The sequence below is a fragment of the Rana temporaria genome, chromosome 12 (assembly GCF_905171775.1).
Source record: "Rana temporaria chromosome 12, aRanTem1.1, whole genome shotgun sequence".
NCBI classification, from domain to species: Eukaryota; Metazoa; Chordata; class Amphibia; order Anura; family Ranidae; genus Rana; species Rana temporaria.
The window spans coordinates 87,006,779-87,029,882 of NC_053500.1; the positions used below are offsets into that span (position 1 = coordinate 87,006,779).

General features: G+C 42.5%; 1 pseudogene; it reads right to left on the bottom strand.

Moving 5' to 3' along the window:
• LOC120919507 overlaps positions 1-23,104 on the bottom strand; it is a 334,252-nt pseudogene that overhangs the window by 80,599 nt on the left and 230,549 nt on the right.

Genomic DNA, 23,104 nt, shown 5'->3' on the forward strand with positions numbered 1-23,104 from the left:
TCCCAGCAGACAAATATTCCTGGACTTGTTTTAAAACAGTCCGCTGGAATTCTGCCCGCTCGGACATGTACGGTCGTCAGTACAGACCTACCGTACATGTCCAGGCGCCCGCCGTCCCTCGCATGCGTCGAATGACTTTGACGCATGCGTGGAAGCATTTTAAAGGCGGGCCGCCCACGTCGCCGCGTCATTGTCGCGGCGACACCGCGTCATCGACGCGGCGACACCGCGGACACGCCCCGCGTATTGTTTACGCGCGGACTTCTGTACGATGGTGTGTACAACCATCGTACAGAAGCCCTCTGGCAGACATGTATGGTGGAAACGGTCCGACGGACCGCTTTCACCATACATGTTTGGTCGTGAGTACCCGGCCTTAGCATGCTAAAAAACATTTGTCTGCTGGAAATCTGTCCGCTAGCCTGTACACACGATCGGATCTGTCCGCTGACACTGGTCTAGTTTCAGCGGACATGTCCGGTCGTGTGTACGAGGCCTGACACTAATATAAGATAGAGAGGGTGTAATGGCGCTTACTCTTAAAAACTGCTGGATAGCAGAGCATAAAAGAATTAGAATTATAATATAATAACATATATGGTGGGAGCAAATACACCAACTAAAATACAAGAACTAAAAATGGCGAGCCCTAGAGAAAAAAACGGTGCTTCAATCAGAGTGCATGAAACCCACCAGAGATCAAGGGATAAGAGGTAAAGGGACACTTAATTAATAATAAATAATGAAGTGCAAAATATAATGATTGTTAGTACAAAAAGGTACCAACAACCTGTGGTAATTAACTAGAAAATATTCCACTAATGAAATAATGGGATACAGACTAAAAACACACATATAATAAATTAAAATTTCACATGATGTCCTACACATTTTAATTTATTATATGTGCGTTTTAAGTCTGTATCCCATTATTTCATTAGTGGAATATTTTCTAGTTAATTACCACAGGTTGTTTGTACCTTTTGTACTAACAATCATTATATTTTGCACTTCATTATTTATTATTAATTAAGTGTCCCTTTACCTCTTATCATCCCTTGATCTCTGGTGGGTTTCATGCACTCTGAAGCACCCGTTTTTTCTCTAGGGCTCACCATTTTTAGTTCTTGTATTTTTGTTGGTGTATTTGCTCCCCCACCATATATATTATTATATTATAATTCTAATTCTTTTATGTTCTGCTATCCAGCAGTTTTTAAGAGTACAGATACAAGTCTTCATTTTACTTTCTCCCATTATCTTTGATTACCTAGTACTGTATTAGTTAGAGTCACTGCCATTATCCCTTAGTTTTAATAAATGCCCCCAAATGTGCACCTATCATCTACATAAATTACTTACTGTGTCACCAAGCAGAATATGGATCCCATGGGGGCCAGTTCTAGAGATACGCAGTATGTGATTAGCGGGCACACTGAAAAGGTCAGCCAGCTTATTTGTCAACTCTGCTACAGTTGCATTTTCCAGATAAATCTCCTGATACAGTGCTGTCAGGGGTAAAAATAAGGTGTTATAACCAGGAAAACCTTTTCTCACGTGAATGCAATTTTTTAAAACATATTTTATATTATGCCCAGTAGTAATAGGAGACCGCAATCACTCCACATGGACACAGCATGTTAAATTTTTTAAAGAAAAAATGTGCGCTAGGTGCATGATGATAGTGAAAAAAATATAATTATGAAGAAATCCGTGATAGATATCTTGCAGCTGAACAATATAACCCTGATATGGGGCACAGAAAGTATAGGTATATAAAAGTGCAGCGCTAGATAATAAACTCAGTGAACAGGACACTAAATACATATACAAATCAATGTATCTTATATTATGGTGAATCCTTGGTGATCAAAATAATTAAGTGCAAATAACCAACCTATAACCACAAAAGATATAAAAAATTGTGCTACTACTAATCCACATAAGATTACCACTTTCACAGTAAAATGTGCAAAAAAATATAATGAAAAAAATATATATAAAAAGTTCATATATGTAGATATCCAGTAAAAAAAATTCAGTGTAGAAATGTGGATATATTCATTCAGATGTAGTGCTACCCGCCACCTTAGATAAGATTGGAAGCTTACCGAAAACCCCTGTTCAGGGGGGGTCAAACAAGGCTCGGTAGATTGATAGGATCCACGCTGGAATTAACAGCCACAGCTTGTTTTTAATTCCTTGCAAGGAACGTTTTTTATGCATTAGGACTTGGTCCTACTTTGGAAAGATTTTTTTTTTTTTAATAAAGGCATAAAAGGAATCTCTGCACTACTGGATGTCCTTGACCATTTTCTTGTCATTCAAAAAATATTTGGCTATCCACCGGATATCTGCCCTTTCACCCATGGACAGGGCCGCCATCAGGGGGGTACAGGCAGTACACCTGTAAGGTCCCCAGGGGCCCGGATGGCAACCCCCTTTAAAAAAAAACATCTACATATATGAACTTTTATATATATTTTTTTCATATATTTTTTGCACATTTTACTGTGAAAGCAGTATTCTTATGTGGATTAGTAGTAGCACAATTTTTTATATCTTTTGTGGTTATAGGTTGGTTATTTGCACTTAATTATTTTGATCACCAAGGATTTACCATATATATTGATTTGTATATGTATTTATAGTGCCATGTTCACAGAGTTTATTATCTAGCGCTGCACTTTTATATACCTACACAGCATGTTAAATGAAGTTTAAAGTGTATGTTACCGCAATCACTAAAATCTCATATAAGCTTTAGCATGTTATTACCATTTCAAAAATAATTTCAAAAATAATTCTTAAGCTTAAGTTTAGGTATAGCAATTTGTACATAGTTACATTGGTCCAGCTTGGCCCTATGCATGTGGCATATCTGTGGGATAGCTGTGGAAGTTGACAATCGCTATAGTAGGCACCACTACCAGTGATTGCCACTAGCTTCTGGGTGCCAGGTCGAGCAGCTGAACTGCTGCTTATTAACCACCTAACCCCCGCACGATATTGCTGGTCAAAGACCAGAGCACATTTTGCGATTCGGCACTGTGTCGCTTTAACTGAAAATTGCACGGTCGTGCGACGTGGCTCCCAAACAAAATTGATGTCATTTTTTTCCCACAAATAGAGCTTTCTTTTGGTGGTATTTGATCACCTCTGCCGTTTTTAGTTTTTGCGCTATAAACAAAAATAGAGCGACAATTTAAAAAAAAATGAATATTTTTAACTTTTTGCTATAATAAATGTCCCCCAAAAACATATAAAAAACTATTTTTTTCCTCAGTTTAGGCCGATACATATTCTTCTACATATTTTTCGTAAAAAAAAAAAAAAAATCGCAATAAACGTTTATTGATTGGTTTGCGCAAAAGTTATAGCGTTTACAAAATAGGGGGTAGTTTTATGGCATTTTTATTAATATATATTTTTTTACTAGTAATGGCGGCGATCAGCGATTTTTTTCGGTACTGCGACATTATGGCGGACACTTCGGAAACTTTTGACACATTTTTGGGACCATTGGCATTTTTATAGCGATCAGTGCTATAAAAATGCATTGGATTACTATAAAAATACCACTGGCAGGGAAGTGGTTAACACTAGGGGGCAGGGAAGGGGTTAAGTATGTTCCATGGGTGTGTTCTAACTGTAGGGGGGGGGTGGCCTCTGTTCATATGAACAGACGGTCATGCATTTCTCCCCTGACAGGACCGGGAGCTGTGTGTTTACACACACAGCTCCCGGTCCTCGCTCTGTAACAAGCAATCGTGGGTGCCCGGCGGCATACCTACTTCCTTCATGTTGGACTAATATAGCTGTGTAAAAATTGCCAAACCCAAACTTCAGCTTTAATGTTTTAAATCTGCAGCTTTATTAAAATAATTCCTGGTAACCCTGTGTAGCACACTCTACCTTTTAGATAGTTTAAACATAGACAAATCATATTCTAGCACCTATCAGTGCTGGCAAATTTAGGCAGGCCTGTGCTTTAGGCTGGGCCTGTTTGTTTTGATCTGGGGCTGGGAGTGTTAAGTGCAGTAGTGGGTGTGATCACCTGTGCTTTGACTCTAAAGTGCCTCCCCTGCTTTCAGGAAGATTGTTCTGGAACAGAGGTTGGACCTGGGGTTTGAGTGGCAGGTAGCTCATGTGAGGAGCACTGACGAATCCCCATTTGGTATTGGCAGGGGGCAGGCCTCCCATATAAGCTGAGGTCACATGCTGCTAGGGAGGATTCTGTCGGGCTGGAGAAAGGAGAATGGAGTTTTAGGCAGCTGCTGCAGGGCATCCCCATGTGGGAGATGTGCTGAGCATTGAGGAGGGTCGGAGGAGCTGTTAGTATGTGTATTCGGATAAAGTTTGCTACCATGGACATGGGGCAGGAGAAGGTTAGTGTGTATACTACAGTGTAGAACTGGAGCAAGAAGAAGATTATGGAGAGTAGTGCAAATTGCTGCGGCCGGGAAGCGCAGGAATTTCAGTTTGGACTGGCTGAGAGCATAAGTCCATTTATTGCCATGTGCTCTTAAATTGCTAGGCCGTCGGAGAGAGTTAGAAGTGCATCCTTTTTTAGGGCTAATTCTATTAATCAATGCTCTATACATGTAGTGGAAGTTCAATAAGTGCTATGGGCATCTCATATCTTCCTTTACTCCAACCAAGTTGGACAGGTTGCTATGGATAGCAATAAACGCAACAAAACAATGCAAATGGCTGCTCATTGTCTCAGAAGTGATATATGGGGGTCTGGCAGCAGGGTGATTTGGTGGATGTTTGTAACTAGAAGCAACCAACCGCTACACCTGCAATAAAAGTAATTGTTCAGGTACTTCCTGTTAGAGTGAAAATTTTGTCTTTGTGTCTCCTAACTGTGCTCTTGCATTGTCATTCTATCACGTGAAATTCTGATGGAGACTGCATGTGGCAACTTTGAAAAAAAATTATACAGGCATGGTCCACTGTTATCAGGAAACTTGCTTTGAAAAATGTCAAGTGACCATTGCTTGAGTGCATTCATGCAAGTAGAAAGTGGCTGCAGATGATTAGCAGCACTAAGATGCAACAAAGTATTAAAACAATTAATACATTTGTAGTGATGTGATCATTATTTGCCAATTTACCAAGTGTATACTCTTGTTATACAGTGTTTGTTTGCCCTTTTTCCAATAAGGCTGCTATGCTCTCTCTCTCACCAAGGATGAGGTCACCAAGAAGAGCAGACGATGGCATGGGGTTTTGTGGGTAAGTGGGTGGAGAGATAGAGATGTGGAGAAAAGAACAGAAATGCCTGCTAAAAGAGAAATAGGTAGATTCAGGTACAATGGAATAAAGTTACGGCGGCGTAGCTTAGCGTGTTTAGGCTACGCCGCCGTAAGTTAGCTAGGCAAGTAATGATTCTCAATGTACTTGTAAGCGGGGTGAGGGGTGCGGCGATTCACTGAGGAAGACAGACGTAAAGTTCTTTGAACAAGGTAATGTTTATTACCGAGAGGCGGTAGTAGTAACAGTCTTTACAATCAAATGGCAAATGGTTCCTCTCCAGGCATGGAGGCACAGATATGCAGTACAGATACTGTTGTTCTAAGCGATGTGGATTTCTGAGTATCACAGGCACTTCCCACTTAATGGTACATAATATACTCCAGCACACAATGCGTATTGGAAGAGGCTGGAAACACGTTACCCGTAGCAGCTGGGAGTCTTTCATCTGACCAAGGTTACCACTGCAGGACTCCGTAGGGTCCCTGAACTATCCCTCACAGGCCGGAACACTCTCCCTGACTTCTCCTCTCTCTCCCTCACAAGCAGGGTCTCTGTCCCTATCTACATCCACACGTGTTCTGCCTAAAAACTTGCCTGACCTTTACTATAAAAAGAAACCACCCAAAGATGGTCGCCCAAATCTCTCGAGATCTCGTGCGGCCTATCAGAACACCGGGCTCCTCCAAAATGGTGTTGGAGACACTCTAGAGGCAGAAGTGTTAAACATAAATACATACAAAAACATAACAATTTGACTTTACCACTTGCTCTTACAGCACTAGACTGCCCTATCACTGACAGCTGCTTACATACTTGCCTGCTAATATACGGCGGCGTAGCCTAAAGCGGGCGGGCGTAAGGGCGCCGAATTCAAATCTGTGTTAGGGGGGCATTTTTAATGGTAATAAGGCTTGACCTTATGTTTTCTTGTTACTGCGCATGCGCAGTAAGTACGCCGCACGGGCCTATTGATTTCGCCGTGGACGTAAACAATGTAAATCCCGATTCGTGGACGACTTACGCAAGCGATGTAAAAATTTCGAATTTCGCGGCGGGAACGGCGGCCATACTTAACATTACTATTCCACTAGTGCCTAGCTCAAATTTTACGCTGCCTATTTCTTACACAAACGGCGTAAAAGTACTGCGTCGGCCAGGCGTACGTTTGTGAATCGGCGTATCCCCTCATTTACATATTCTACGCCGACCGCAATGGAAGCGCCACCTAGCGGACACCCAAAGTATTGCAATCTAAGATAGGACGGCGCAAGCCGTCGTATCTTAGATATGTTTAAGCGTATCTCTGTTTGAGCATACGCTTAAACATAAGTCGGCGTAGATTGCGAGTTAGGTCGACTTATCTACTGATAAGTCGGCCTAACTCTACCTGAATCTACCTAAAAGACTAAGTGCTACAGATTCATCTCACTAAGACAAATATAGAGACTGTTAATGATTTCATGTTCCTGTTTGGAAAATACTTTATGTTGGATGGTTCACTGAATGTTATTTCTTCAATACATGGACTTAAAATACAATGCTGTGTGGATTACGGTCTATGTGGAGATATATTTCTCAATTAGGATTTAACTTGCCATTCACAAGCCCCAATTGAGTGGAGGCACGGTGCTTGTTAAAGATCCTGTCCTGATCATACAGATTATTAAGACTCTGCTACTAAATACTATACAGGTGACACCATCATACCTCAGTAGCCGCAGAGAGAGAAAAGAATAGTGCTACATTTGGAGGCTGCTGCTCGGATAAATATCTTGGATCAGGACATGTCACTGTTATCAACAGAAGCTGTGAGGCAGTGGGCCCTGGAAGAGGGACTTCCACCTAAAAGGACATTTGCTATTTCATGTGTACCTATCACTGTGAGCACCCATAGAGACGCTACAAGCAAATGAAACCTTGCAGTTTGCCTCTTTTGTGGATAAAAGAGGGGAGGATGAGGGTTATGAACTGTATGCCCATTATCTCTGTCTCAGGGAGGTGGATTTAAATCCAGTTAAAAGGCCCTTTTGCATATATCCAAAGGGGGCTGGAGAATTTGGTTGTGCTGTAGTATTTCCAGTAATCTCACCTCCAGTAAGGCGGAAGTTAACAGCCCTGCCTGTAAAGTGTGAACCATTGAATACAACTGCTTCATCAGGAGAAACTCTGTTGACTGCTACAGCCGCTAAGCAGGAAACAAATATTGAGCGCCTGCTGCTAAAAGTCACTGAAGTCATTGCTCAGAATTTACATGCTGATTCTTATCGCAAATTAAAGTCTTTTTCAGGGGTGCTCCCTGTCCCCACTAGTGAAGAAAGCTTTGAGGTGTGGATTTTGCACAACAAGTGATAGAGGAATGGACCTGCTCAGAGGAAAATAAAAAACAGAGCATCATGGAAAGTTTAAGACCACCAGCATCCATTATATTAGAGCTTACAAGGACACTCATATGAGTAACAGTGCTCAAGAATATATTGATGTTTTGACATATGCTTACGGAACGGCACCATGACTCTGATCATATGCTTGCTGATTTTAAACAAAGAATAAAGAGGATATCTCTGTGTTTGTGAGGAAGCTAGAAGTGCTTCTAGGGAGATTGCTCACTGAAAATGTAATCTCTCCTACGGATGTTGACAAATTAAGGACTGCTCAAATAATAAAGGGGCTTCTGCCACATCACCCAATGTCACCAGTCCTAAGAGTTGTTCTGAGAGAGAGAAACTTTGCTTTCACTGAAACTATGACTCAAGTAAAGAAACAGGAATCTGATATCCGTTTTAGTACCTCTTCTAAGAGCAAAGTTAATAAGAGTTCTTTGGTTGAGCACAACAATTAGACTGTGGCTAAAAACAATGAAGTTGGTAGACCCCCACAGCCTAGAGCTCAATCTGCTGATACAATCTCCAGTGATAAGCCTCTTTTCCACATTAAATGTTTCTGGTGTGGACAAGCAGGCCACATAGTTCGTCAGTGTCCACTGCTGGCTCATAGTTCTGAAATTTACAGTAAAGCTGGACATGTGTGTAGCGCCGGGCTACTTTCAGAGCCGGTTCTATGTTAAATTTAAGGGGAGAATTCAGAGAAATAGTTGGCTCTGAGTTAAGTTGATTGTTTAAATTTGGGTCTCTGCTCTAGCTTGGCTGTACTGTGGGCTAACCTTTTGTCCGGGGACTCAGGTCACCCTCCGGACGGCAGGTAGCAGTGGGGTCAAGTGCTTCTGAGTGCCACTCCTTAGCGGCCAGTGAGAGGTTGACAGTCTTGCTGTGCATGCTGGGGAGGGGTATAAAGGGGGCAGACGCCGTTGCCTCGTGGTTAGTCTTCTTCCTTGTGTGGCGCTCACCATTGGGGTAGCCATTCCACGACACCCCCGCATATGGCCCTCCTGGCCGGGGTGTGCGTCGGTAGCAGTGTTCCTGGCTCTGGGACCACGTTGGCCCGGAGCAACCGATTTGCTGTGCGGACCCAGTGTTTGACTGGGTCCCAAACTTGGAGGGGTCTCGAGCTGTCTGTCCAATTGGAGGAGGCTGGACAACGAGGAGCCTGTCCGGGGGATACCAAGCACGAGGCTGGTGTTCCAGGAGGGGAACTGTCCATTCATCAGGGACTACCTGGAATCTGACAGGCTGGATGTTGGTCGCCTGTCAGTCGCTAACTTGCAAAAGAAACTACCTGAAGGAGATCCGGGTGCTGAATCTACAGAGAGAGGATTCTGGACCATAATGGTCTCCATTCTTTTGGGAGGGTCTGTGGCAGAGACTTAATCCTAAGTTCAAGTGACACTCTGGCTGCCAGGCTGGTGAGAGATGCCTGTCCAGGTGCGCTACACCCACTCCGGCCGGAGTGGTGAAGTAAAGTATTGTTGGAAGCAGGACTGTTTCCCCGTATGCAGTTACACCTGGTCTGATGTCTTCTATTTACTATCCCTTCCCCTTTCAACTGTTTGGTTTTACCTGGCTGGGTAATAAAAGCACAGAAAGACACCTGTCGTGTAGACATTCCCTTTACTACAACTCTCATCAAGTACCCTAGAGGGTGGAGATACAGAGGTAACATGCCACCCAAAACAAACCATCAGCTCCTTCGGGGGTAGTGCTACACGTGTACAAAAGAAAACAGTGAAAATCTAGAAAACAAATGTTTACCAAACTACCTGGGATAGGCCGCAGATGTACTTTCTATTTGTTTGTTAATGATATACCCACTACTGCTCTGTTTGATACTGGTTCTCAGCTGACTATCATATACAGGCCCTTCTATCAGCAACACTTAAACCACCTCCCTTTGCAACCTATGGACACTATGCCTGTTTATGGTGTGGAGAAAATCCTGTATTTATGGATGGTTGTCTAGAAGTTGAGCTTCGCATTCCTGATGTGATAGCTGAGGAGGTTCCCCCACTTAAAGTCATTGCTTATGTGAGCCCTCCACCTGGGGGTAACGAGTTTGCTCCTATAATTGTGGGTTCCAATGTGGAAGCTGTTGAGGCTGCCTTCATACGGTTTCTTCAGCCCCAACAGGGAACTCCTTTCCCTTCACTCCAGAGCTTCAAAATATCTGCCAAACCTTTGTTCCTAAACTTCCTGGAGGGTGTGTGGGAAATCCATGGCATCCCATAGAGCTTTCAGCCGAGGGAGGTAGAGCATTGCGGGTTTATGTGGAGATTTCACCAAGTGCAACCGGTAGCTTTTTCCTGCTGGAGACTGATGGAAAAGAGGCTGCAAAGAATGGCTGGGAGATAGTACCAGAAAGGAAAGACTATTGTTTTAAATGTCCACGAATGGATGTTGTTACTGTTCAGAACATTACCACATACCCAGTTATAATACCAGCCTGGAAAGAGGTAGCCAAATGTTACCCAGTGGAAACCATTAGCTCCTACCCTGCCAAGGTCGAGGAGAAAGAAACCAAATTAGACGTTCACCTGAATGATGCTGATAGTCCTGCAGAGCACAAACATGCGCTAGGAGAGCACCTAATGTAATACGGATGTAGCAGGTACTTCTCCAGACTGATCTAATCTATGATCGCAGAGCTGTCTGTTGCAGCAGCGTAGGCTTATTCACCCCCCCCTTTCTCTCTTCACACAGACACCCAGAACTGCTTGTTTGTAAACTCCCTATTGGAAGTTGTCTGTAAATTCCCTATTGGAAGAGCCTGAGCCAATCATCAGTCAGCAGCAAAGGACTGTGAGGGAGGAGATAAAAAGCCAGAGAAACTAGGCCAGAGCCTCTTTTTTGCCTGCACCTCATCAGGAGAGCATTTCCTGCACTCTGTGTGTGTGTGTAATCGCGGCTACCAAGGGGCACAGCCTGCAAGTCCAGCCCAGAGAAACAGATTGTTCATGCAGCTCCAGCCCAGAGGAACAGACTGTCCATGCTAAAGAAGGACACCCTGCAACAGCTCAAGGACTGAATGCTACTGCGACACACCTAAGATCAATCAATCACTCAGGGGAGGACCGCTGACTGTGTACAGGATTTGGTGAGGGGGCTGTAACAGGATTAACATTAGGGGCACAGGGTGAATGAGAACCCCACTATGCTAGTCACATTTAATGCGGTCAGATATTGTATATATTGTATATATATTGTGTGTTGGCTGATGTATACTAGTAAGCTTGCTGTGATGAAAGGGGTGGGGTGTGATTGCATTCCATTGTCTATTGTGGTAATTAAGTCTGCTATGTGGATTGGAGCTTGGTAGTCTGGATACCTATTATGGGATGTTTGTTCTGTGCATCTTCTGGCACTGAACTATCCCTATTTACTTATAATATACTTTTTTATTTCTCCCCTTTTTTCCTAACAGAGCGGATGCCGCTTTTTGATCAGGTTATCTGAGGGGCTGTGAGAGTGTCTTCCTTCCCCTTTATCCTCTTTCAATCCATATCTATGGCAAACATTAGACTGTCTCCACTGACAATAGGCATTTTTTGCTTACTATTGACAGGTATATATATTACATATATTGTTCATTATAACAAGTTTTTGGAGTGTATATTCTCTTTACCCACTGTTGCATAATACAACTGAGAGTAGTTTGCATATGGTTTTCCACATGTGCTTTCCTGATTTTTCAGATTAATTCTATTAATGGCTTAAAATCCTGCTGTGGTTCTCCTGAACCATTCTGTTTTTCCCTGAGGACTCTGGTTCCTTCCTGTATGGTCTGCTGTCTTTTGCTGTATTACCTTTTTTGGTAAGTAAATATTATTGTTTTTACTTTTGGCCCCTGTTTATATGTAGTTGAGATCCTTGAGCATGCATTATCTACAATAACTGATGTATTCATGATCAATATTTTTCTTTTCCCTTTTTTGACATTATTTACCAAAATGTATTGATATATAAATGATTGTTTTCAACAGTCATTTAATTATATGTCTTGTTGTTTTTCCTTCTGATATTTAGCATTGTATGTCTGAAAGCTCCTGAAGAAACTCGTCGGAGTGAAACATGTAGAGCTGACTTAAACAATGCTTCGTCTTGATATCACGTATTTAATCGAGATGTATTTCAAATTTATCGTATTTATGGCATACTAATTATTTGTGTAATAAATTATATTTTTTAATTTTATAATCAAATTTTGTCTGATTATCTATTTGCACCGTTCAAAAGCCCCGGGGTCCTTTTGGTTACCCCCTTTTTTTCCCCCCTCTTCTCATTTTTTTTCTCATCATTGGGGTGAGGTGCCTGTGACTACTGATACTTGTCCACAAAACGTAACCTATTATGGGATGTTTAAGTGTCTTGCTGTGAGGAAAGGGGGGAATCACTCCAGCAACCCCCCCCCCCCCTGCTAAGACTGTTTACTGAAGGAGAAGTTTGAACACACCTGACCTGTATCACCATTGTCATTGGACAATTTAACCCACCCTGTTTGCCAAGGGTGGGAGGGATGTATTTTGAGGAGAAATGTGTTACCATGTGCAGATAATAAAGATTCATTCCCTGTTTTGAACCTCAACCAGAGCTGTGTGTCTCGTTTCTGGGGGGGAATTCTTATCGGTCGTGTTCGTTTGCCTGATTGTGGAGTGTCGATAAGCTGTCTTGGGTGGAATGGAATATCGTGAACGGATTTAACCCCTGTCCCATTTGGGGTTCCGTTACAGGGGCTTTGCCCAGGAACTTTTAATGCTTTTCATAGAATACCACATCCAAATATTGTCCACAGAGCTCCTACATTGCCGGTGAAGATAATAAAACTCAAAGCATTTGCCTCCAGGACATTACCGCGGTTGCTCTTAAAGGGGACACACCACGGGTATTGAAATCATTTCACTGGCTGTGTACTAGAGGTATTGTAGGTCAGCCTGGGGTTCCCCTTTAGCCACAGCATCCCACACACACCAAAAGTTATTGGGGAGTCTATTTAATCTGTACATATTGTTACCTATTGCTTTCATTGTTTGCATAGTGTTCCTGACTGTTTTCTATAAACTGTTTCAACCAACAGGTCCTGGCTGACTAATGTTAACCTGAATTTTACTTTTCAAGTAAACTACAAGAATCCCATGATTAAGTCAATTACATTACGAAACATGTCGGGGGCGTGGCTACAGTTTGACTTCTGACCATTTGAACCAAACGTGAGAGGCCTTCGCAGTGGTATATTTCGCTAGTGACCAGTGATTGAATTTCGCTTTATTCCATCAATGTGGGTTACCAGCACAGTGCGGATCGAGTGGTGAGAAACACCTGGTTGTTTATATAGGTCTTCCGTGACCGTAGTTCATCAGCCATACGAATATTGAAGGAGTTCTGCTTTGTTTTGATTCACGAGTTTGATTTTGATTTTTTGTGAGTGCAACTTTTGCAGATTTTTATGTGGTGTGTTATTAAAACTGTTTTTACGTTATCACACTATTATATGCTTTCTTCATTATTTATGAGGATCTTTTAATTATCACATGGTTGGATATGGAAGCTCACTTAATGGTTTGAACAACTATTACATGCTATTGTGCCGAAACACGAGAGTGTCAGGCAAATCGTTCTGGTGAGTGGCCAATTTTATTGGTGGAGGAATCACTTTACACATCGGGTGTGGTGAAAGATTTCTTTGAAGAGCTATCTTGAAGATTTCACATTTGAGAAAGAGAAAGTTTTTTTCCTTGTTTTTTCTAACACCTATGAATTATTTTTGCTTATGAACACTTTCATTCACAGGTTTTGCTCATTTGTTTATTTTTGCTTATATATTCTTTAATTTCATTTGTGTGGGTCATACACACACTAGCGCTGTTTATATATAATTTTAATTTCAATTCACTATTTGAATACGTTATATATACTTTGTCAAACTACAAGAAGAACTGTGTTGTGTATTCCTGCTGAGTTATTCCATAAATCACATTGCTAGGTGTGCCAGAGGGGCTGGGACAGTTCATTGGCGTTGAAAGGCAGAGTAACGGACTGAACAAACAAAAGCAGCTCCCTCTGTGGTTTGCTACACAGAGATATTTTCTCAACTCATGACATGGATGTTGGGTGTGCTAAAAATATTTAGCACAGTATTCGCCTAAGATAGCACACCATTTAGAGAAAGACCCAGGCGCATACCTCTTAAAGATCTGGATGATGTTCGAGAGTGCTTGCACAAAATGAAAGATCAAAACATCATTGTTGAGTCTAAAAGCCCCATGCATCCCTAATAGTGGTGGTCAGAAAAATGGTGGAGTACGAATATGTGTTGATTATAGGACTCTAAATCGGCGAATGGTCCCAGATCAATACACGCTACCTCGCATTGAGGAAACTCTTGATGCCCTGCAAGGTAGCAAATGGTTCACAGTAATGGATTAAAGATCTGGTTATTACCAAGTACCAATGAGTGAGGAAGATTAAGAAAATACAGCTTTTATCTGCCCCCTGGGGTTTCTGCAGTTTGCTTGCATACCTCAGGGCATTAGTGGTGCCCTGCAACCTTCCAGCGTTTAATGGATCGGACACTGGGAGACCTTTGTCCCACTCAATGTATTGCCTACCTATATGACTTAATTGTTTTTGGCTCCACTCTGGAGGAGCAAGACCAGAGACTTTTTAAAGTGCTAGATCGTCTGGTGAAAGAAGGTCTGAAACTCTGCCTGGACAAATGTAAGTTTGCTGGCTCTTTAGTAAACTTTGTGGGTCACATAGTATCATCAGAAGGGGTAGTGACTGATCCTGCTAAAGTGGAGGCTGTGGTAACCTGGCAAATCTGAAAGAACTGAGGTCCTTCTTGGGGTTTTGTGGCTATTATCGCTGCTTCATCAGAGGCTATTCCATGACTGCTCGACCTCTTAATGACTTGCTCAAAGAAACCCCTGGCATTGAAACAACCAGCAAAACTCCTTTCAGTGAGAGGTGGATTTCTGCTTGTGAGGACGCTTTTCTACAGCTTAGGAAAAGTCTTACAGAAGTGCCAGTGTTGGCTTATGCAGACCCACAAAAGCCATACAGTTTGCATGTAGATGCCAGCTATGATGGATTAGGAGGAGTCCTACATCAGGAGTACCCAGGGGGAAAAGGCCTGTTGCTTATATTAGTCGCAGTCTAAGCCCAGCAGAAAGGAATTATCCTGTTCACAAACTGGAATTTCTTGCCCTGAAGTGGGCTTTTGTTGAAAAGCTGCATGATTACTTGTATGTGGCTCAGTTTGAGGTAAAAACTGACAACAACCCCCTCACTTATGTTTCGACTACAGCCAAGCTGGATGCCACAGGTCATACAGTAGGTGGTTTGGTTTGCTGCCTTATCAAATAACTAATTCACTCTCAAGTACAAGCCAGGGCCCAAAAATATTGGGGCTGATGGTCAGAGGCGGCTCTAGGCTTTGTGAGGCCTTAGGCAAAACATAGACATGAGGCCCCACTCACACCCATAATGGGAAAAATGGCTGCAGAAAATGCACGGATCTAGCATGCAGGTAATCGGCAGCACTTCCAGAGCACCCTCCTTACCCATCAGACACATTCAGCCAATGCAAGAGGGGGGGGGGGAGAGGTAGGTGAGAAAGAGAGACAGGTGATGGAGAGATTCGATGGAGCCGACATTAGTATTGATTACAGGCAAATTAGGCGGTCGCAAGGCCCCTGCGAGTGCAAAGCCTTAGGCGATTGCCTAATTAGAGAGCCGCCTCTGCTGATGGTCTCTAGGCATCCTGGGTTGCCAGTGAACTTAGAAGAAAGTGAATGGGAGGAAGTACCTGGGCCTGTTGTGGCTGCCTACTGTGCTACAGCGGCTGTACAAGGAGACAATATTGTTTTCTCTGACTTACGGGTTATTGACTCCTTGGGAGCTGGTGAAGAGTGTATCCAAAACATGTATTGCTGTCCCACCGCTTTAGGGGTACCAGAAAACATCCAGCTGCAAGAGAAAGATCATTCTACAAAAGAGACATCCAGTAATCAGACATGTTAGAGAGTCTGTTTTCTGCAAAGATCCTAATTACAGGAGAAAAACCCTACCTGAGCAGAGTAAAGAATGGGATAAACTCAAAATAATTAATGGACTTTTATACAGGGTACATTTGTTCCATGATCATCCTAGAAGGAGACAGCTAGTGAGTGAGTGAGTGAAAAAACGTATATAGCGCTGCACATGCAAACTGAATCGCCTTTGGGCGCTTGTTTGACCATTTCTCCTTTGACCTCAGAAGAGATGGGTTTTGATCTTTCTCCTAAAGGCCAAGTGGTTCTCCTCCAACCGAATGGAGGTTGGTAAAGTGTTCCAAAGTCGAGGGCCTTGGACAGCAAATCTCCTTTCTCCTTTGGACTTGTATCTGGTTTTAGGGATTTGGAGTAGATTTTGATTGGAGGATCGCAGCGTGCGACTGGGGTTGTATTCCTTTAGTTTTTCGCACAAATACTTGGGTGCATTACCCAGGATACATTTGTGCGTCAGGCAGAGTGCTTTAAAGGTGATTCTGTCTTTCACTGGTAGCCAGTGAAGGCTTCTCAGTGAGGGGGAGATAGATTCAAGTTTTTTTTCCCAGTCGCGCGGCAGTATTCTGAACGACCTGCAGGCAGGTGATTTGGTACTTTGGGAGTCCGAGGTACAGGGCATTTGCATAGTCAAGTCTGGAGTTGACAATTGTTCCCACCACGACTGCTATGTCTTCTTTGGGGATAAATGGAATAAGTCTGCGTAGTAGGCGCAGCAGATGATGGGAACCCGCTGACTACTGACCCTATTTGTGCATCCATTGTCATGTAGGTGTCAAAAATGACTCCGAGACTTTTGACTTTGGTGCTAGGGGTGATGATTTTTCCCAGAATGGGTGGAGGTGTCCAGGGTGTCTAGTGCTCCCTCAAGTCTACAGAAAATCAGTTTTGAGAAGTTTGCATGACCAACTTGGACATCTAGGAGTTGTAATCCAAGACCGTTTCTTTTGGCCACGAATGAGGGAATCTGTTGTGGTCTATTGCCGCCGTTGTGTGAGATGTCTACAAAGCAAAACTTTGCCTACTCGAGCTGCTCCTATGGAACACTTGAAAAGTTCTGGTCCAATGGATTTAGTCTGCATGGACTTTTTGTGTATTGACAATGATAGCAGTGGTGTGGGAAATGTTTTGATTGTGACTGATCACTATACTCAATATGCTCAAGCCTATCCCACCAAACATCAGAAAGCAGTAACTGTAGCTAAAGTGTTGTGGGAGAAGTTTTTTGTTCATTATGGATTGCCAAATTGACTTCACTCTAATTAAAGAGCTGTTAACATTGCTTAAAATCGACAAGAGCCGCACCACACCTTATCATCCAGAGGGTGATGCTCTTTCTGAACATTTCAATCGCACCTTGTTGAACATGTTGGGTACCCTCCCTAATGGTGCTAAGCAAACCTGGAGCCGACATGTTGGAGCTATGGTACATGCCTACAAATTGTACCAGACATGAATCAACTGTTTTCTCATGTTTGTAAGAGAAGGCCATCTCCCTATTGACATTCAGTTGGGTGTGTCTACTGATGGAGTAAAAAATAGAAATCACTACCCAGTATGTGGAACGACTTAAACAGAGTTTAAAAGAGGCCTATCAAATGGCTGAGGAAAATACTGCAAAAATAAATGCTGTCTATAAAAGGCGTTTTTATGCCAAAGTTTGTTACAAAGACTTACAACCTGGTGATAAAGCGCTTCTCTGCAATTTGGGACCTTCAGCCAAACACAAATTAGCTGATCGCTGGCGAAATGAGTTGTTTGGAATTCTAGGCAGTTTTTCTATAACTTCAGTCTACAAGATTAAAGGACCTGAGGGTCGGATCAAAGCCTGGCATAGGAATCACTTGCTTCCAGTACCACAAGTTGTTACTGCTGATGAGGAGCCACAATCTGATATCGTTACAGATTCTAATGATGTGCCTTCCGCAGATCATGGAGACCAGATTGATGACACTGACTGGTTTACACCTCCACCAGAGTCTCCTGTACAGGTTCCTTCACCCATTACTGATGGGGGCCTTCATCAGAACCCAGCTACTCCTGTTTTTGAACCAACAGCCCACAACTTTGTGCCTACAGTTCCAGGCATGGTTGGAGCACCAAGCTTTCCCACTAATGCTGTCCCAAGGTTATCTGGACTAATGCCTGAGGGCTTGAGGAGAGGTGATCGTGTTCGACGACCTTCACCAACGTTTACTTATGACACCTGGGGAAGACCCTGCTATGCTGTACAGAACTATGTACAACCACATGTTCTGATGCACATGATTGCAGCTCATTCTAGACTGTGTAGCATGATGCCTATTCGTTACTAACCATATTTCATTTGCAGCTAATCTCTGTAATAGATTGCTTCTGGAGAAGTGGTCTGCAGAAGGCGACAACCATGTTAACTTTTGCTATGTTTTGAGTGTATATCCTTGCCGGGTCGGAAGGATTTTCAGCAGGGGGAGAATGTAGTGATGTGATAATTTTTTTGGCCATTTACCAAGTGTATACTCTTGTTATGTAGTGTTTGTTTGCCCTTTTCCAATATGGCCGCTATGCTCTCTCTCTCACCAAAGATGAAGTTATCAAGAAGAGTGGAGGATGGCAAGGGGTTTTGTGGGTAAGTGGGTGGAGAGATAGACATGTGGAGAAAAGAACAGAAATGCCTGCTAAGGGAGAAAGGCTGTAAGTGCTGCAGATTCATCTCACTGCGACAAATATAGAGACTGTCAAGCCCCAATTGAGTGGAGGCACTGTGCTTGTTAAAGATCCTGTCCTGATTACACAGATTATGAAGACTCTCCTTCCTAAAATACTATACAGGTGATGCCATCTGTAACGGACATATGCATGCTGCCGGGACAGTTATAATCTTCGTGCAGGAAGGACTACAAGGAACTGCATGGCCTGTCACAAGTGGATGTACCACAGTGTATTCTGAGCTCAAAGGGTTAATTGGACAAGTTTCTTTTCATTGTTGAATGCTAATGTTCCCTTCGCATAGATAATGAACTCTCTTTTGTGTGCAGGTAAACAGCCCCCCTGTGAGGTGTATGCTGATGGGGATTATGTGTGAGTGATAATTGTTTTAAAGGTTAATTGAATTCTATGTGCCTGGCCAGGAAATGTTAAGTGGGGTGAGGTGCCGAAGCGTCTAGAAACTGGCCAAGTGATTAATTCAAGGAGATGTCATTGTTCTTGTAACAGTTGTAACCAGATATAAGCAGGTGAAATATGCCAAATAAAGTCAGTCTGCTTGACCCTTCAAACGTAGCACGTCTCGTTTCTTGGAAGGGCGTTCGATGGGATATACCGGCGGTACCTGCATATCATAACTTGCCAGGGAAAAGGACGTCTCCAACGGCCGATACCCCTCACTACCAGTGGGTAGCCGTTTCACCATCATACCTCAGTAGCCGCAGAGAGAGAAAAGAATAGTGCTACAAACTCATTTATAATAGACAGGGCCACTATCAGGAATTATGGGGCCCCTTACACAGCTTCAGGCATGGGCCCCCTGGAGCAGAGAGAGAACCGGGGGGGGAAATTGAGAAGCAGAGGGGGGGGCTGCCGCGAATTGAGCCCTTTACAAAAAAAGAGGAAATAAAGAAAAATATAAAAAAAGGGGGGTAGTCATCTGGGGCCTTTAATAAAAAAATAAATAAATAATATATATATATATATATATATATATATATATATATATATATATATATATATAAAAACTATTGTGGTGACTGGTGAAATGCCTTGACACACTGTGGTTTGGGAAATCGTTGCGAATATTAGCTAAGTGCTCGTTAATTCGTGTTCGCAATTTGCGTGTCGTTCTCCCCACATATTGTAGTGGGCAAGAGTATTCAACCACATAAGTTACATGGTCTGAGTCGCAAGTTATGAGGGGTTTAATTTTGAAGTTTTCCCCTGTCACATGCAATTTAAATTGTATATGTTTCCTTGGGGCACTGGCTTTCCGTGTCATTTTGCAGGCCTTACATCTGGTGCAATAATGGAACCCTGGTATATCGAGAAAGGTAAGTGTTTTTTTAGGCAGATCGGGCACATTACATGCAACTTTATTTCTCAAACCTGGGGCTCTCCGATAAATAAATTGTGGAGTGTCAGAGATGCAACCTTGGAGATCTTGATCTTTTAACAGGATGGACCAGTATTTTTTGTATATATTTTCAACTTGTCTATACTGTTTATTGTACCCCTGAGATGAGTGCCACTTCTCTGTGTTCTTTTTTTCTCTGGTTTGTAGAAGAGACTGTCTCTCTATCTGGGAGACTTGTTTTTGAACTTTCTTTAATGTTTTTTTAGTGTAGCCTTTTTCTATGAATTTGGCCGTAAGTAGTTCTCCTTGTACTTGATAGTCCTGATCCGTGGTGCAGTTTCTTTTGAGTCTCATATATTGGCCTTTGGGGATAGCTCCTAGCCATCGCGGATGGTGGCAGCTTGATGTTGGTACGAAGCCATTGCGATCTGTTGGTTTGAAATATGTGAGGGTCTCTAAACTATTTCCCCTTTTCTTGATGGTTAGATCAAGATAGTTGATTGACGAATCGCTGATTTCAGCTGCAAATTTGAGCCCATATCTGTTTTGGTTCATATAGATGACATATTGGCGTGGTGGGACGTCATGCCCAATGATGGGATAGACAGTCCCCAGATGGCTGAAGAATGGTATCAGTTCTTCAACACATGTGAACAAAAGTTATTACAACTTATGATTAGGAGACGTAAGATTAAGAATGTAACTTTAGAAAACAAAATCGCAGAACTCAAAATAAAAATGGAACCACTCAAAACCAATGGAGATTATCTAACCAAGTCGCAACTTTTAAATGCACATCTAACGAAATACGATGGGGAAATTAAGAATAAAAAACTTAAGAAATTTCAGAGAGACATTAAAGATTACGAAAATAATAAAGTTTACAAGTGGCAAACCACCACTAGTCCAAGTACATCTCCAGAATCCACATTAGAAAGCGAACCCACACTTCTTCCTGTAGTGGTACCCCTACTAAAAACTACACAGGTATCAAGTACCCCAACCAAAGAACCTGTGAAGAAAAAAAAACAGCCAAACAAGGCCCTAAATCATAAGGGGGCCCAACTAAGTCTTCCAGTTACCCCAACCCGGGACAGTATCCCTACCAGTACCCAGTGGATACCTACAATCACTATGCCCCACTTGAGCATAGGGGATCTGATCCCTATTACTACGACCCCTATAAATATCCTTATCCACCCAGGCCCCCGAGAGGAGGACCACGGGGCCACTTTAGGGGAAGACCAGGTCCCAATCATACTCCATACCAGGGGGGGGGGGGAGAGGGGGGGAAGGACACATACCGAATTCCACAGAAAATCGCCCCAATCTACCAAAGAAGAGTTAGAAAAAGAGGCCGACGTGGAAGAGGGAGAAAGAAAAAGGAGAAGAAACTACTAAATGAGGGAATATACAACCTGGCAGGTGTAGACCTCACAGAGCAAGAATTAGAAGTGTTACAGAAAGGTCTAAAGTTCGCCCCCAGTAAAGAATTGGACAAATTTGAGCTGTACATCGATGTGGAAAAACATATTCGTAAGCTTAACATCAAAAAACATTTTGCAAATCAAAATATATTAGAAGTAGAAAAACCTCCGGAACCATATGTACATAGTGGACTGAGAAATCAATCAGTGTTTAATCCCCAAAAAGGAAATAACCATCATATCGAAGTGTTCCGCAAGATGGTGCAAGACGAAATTAGGGAATTACCTATTTCAACAACCAGCAGGAATGTGAACCTTAAAAAAGGTATTAAATCCTTGGAAAAAAACAAGCAAATTGTAGTGAGACCTGCGGATAAGGGAGGAGGACTGGTCATCCTTGATCGCAGGTACTACTACAGTGAGATGCAATCACAATTGGAAGATACGAAAACATATAAATGCATGAAAGGAGATCCAACCCCAAGACTAAAGGACGAACTCTCCGCTTGGGTTAATATAGGACTTACCAAAGAAATACTCACCTCAAGAAGCAAAGTATTTAGTTCCTCATGCACCACGAGTACCAGTACTATATACGGTACCCAAAATTCACAAGAACCTAGAGAAACCCCCCGGAAGACCCATTATTAGTGGGATTGGGTCATTATTCTCCAGAGTAGGAGAGTATCTAGATACTTTCTTAAAACCGCTAGTACGAATGAGCCCTTCGTACCTTAAAGATAGTCGAGATTTGACAGTGGACATCCAAAAAGGTAGAAATCCAAGAATCAACCATTATGGCTACAGTAGACATTGAGTCCCTTTATACAAACATCCAACATCAAGATGCCATTGAAGCACTTAGATGGGCCTTAAATGATGATGGGAAACTAAAAATAGATCAAATTAATTATATCCTACAAAGGTTTGGAGCTAGCCATGACGAATAATTATTTTTGGGCCAACGAACATAATTATACCCAAGTGGGCGGAGTAGCCATGGGTGCTCGCTATGCACCTAGCGTAGCCAATATTGTCCTGAACAAATGGGAATATGAGAACATTTTCCACCAGAGACACAAGGCACTCAAATTCTACAAAAGGTACATAGATGACGTGGTCATCTTTTGGGAGGGCTCTGAGTTAGACCTACGCCAATATGTCATCTATATGAACCAAAACAGATATGGGCTCAAATTTGCAGCTGAAATCAGCGATTCGTCAATCAACTATCTTGATCTAACCATCAAGAAAAGGGGAAATAGTTTAGAGACCCTCACATATTTCAAACCAACAGATCGCAATGGCTTCATACCAACATCAAGCTGCCACCATCCGCGATGGCTAGGAGCTATCCCCAAAGGCCAATATATGAGACTCAAAAGAAACTGCACCACGGATCAGGACTATCAAGTACAAGGAGAACTACTTACGGCCAAATTCATAGAAAAAGGCTACACTAAGAAAACATTAAAGAAAGTTCAAAAACAAGTCTCCCAGATAGAGAGACAGTCTCTTCTACAAACCAGAGAAAAAAAGAAGTGGCACTCATCTCAGGGTACAATAAACAGTATAGACAAGTTGAAAATATATACAAAAAATACTGGTCCATCCTGTTAAAAGATCAAGATCTCCAAGGTTGCATCTCTGACACTCCACAATTTATTTATCGGAGAGCCCCAGGTTTGAGAAATAAAGTGGCATGTAATGTGCCCGATCCGCCTAAAAAAACACTTACCTTTCTCGATATACCAGGGTTCCATTATTGCACCAGATGTAAGGCCTGCAAAACGACACGGAAAGCCAGTGCCCCAAGGAAACGTATACAATTTAAATTGCATGTGACAGGGGAAAACTTCAAAATTAAACCCCTCATAAAATGTGACTCAGACCATGTAACTTATGTGGTTGAATGCTCTTGCCCACTACAATATGTGGGGA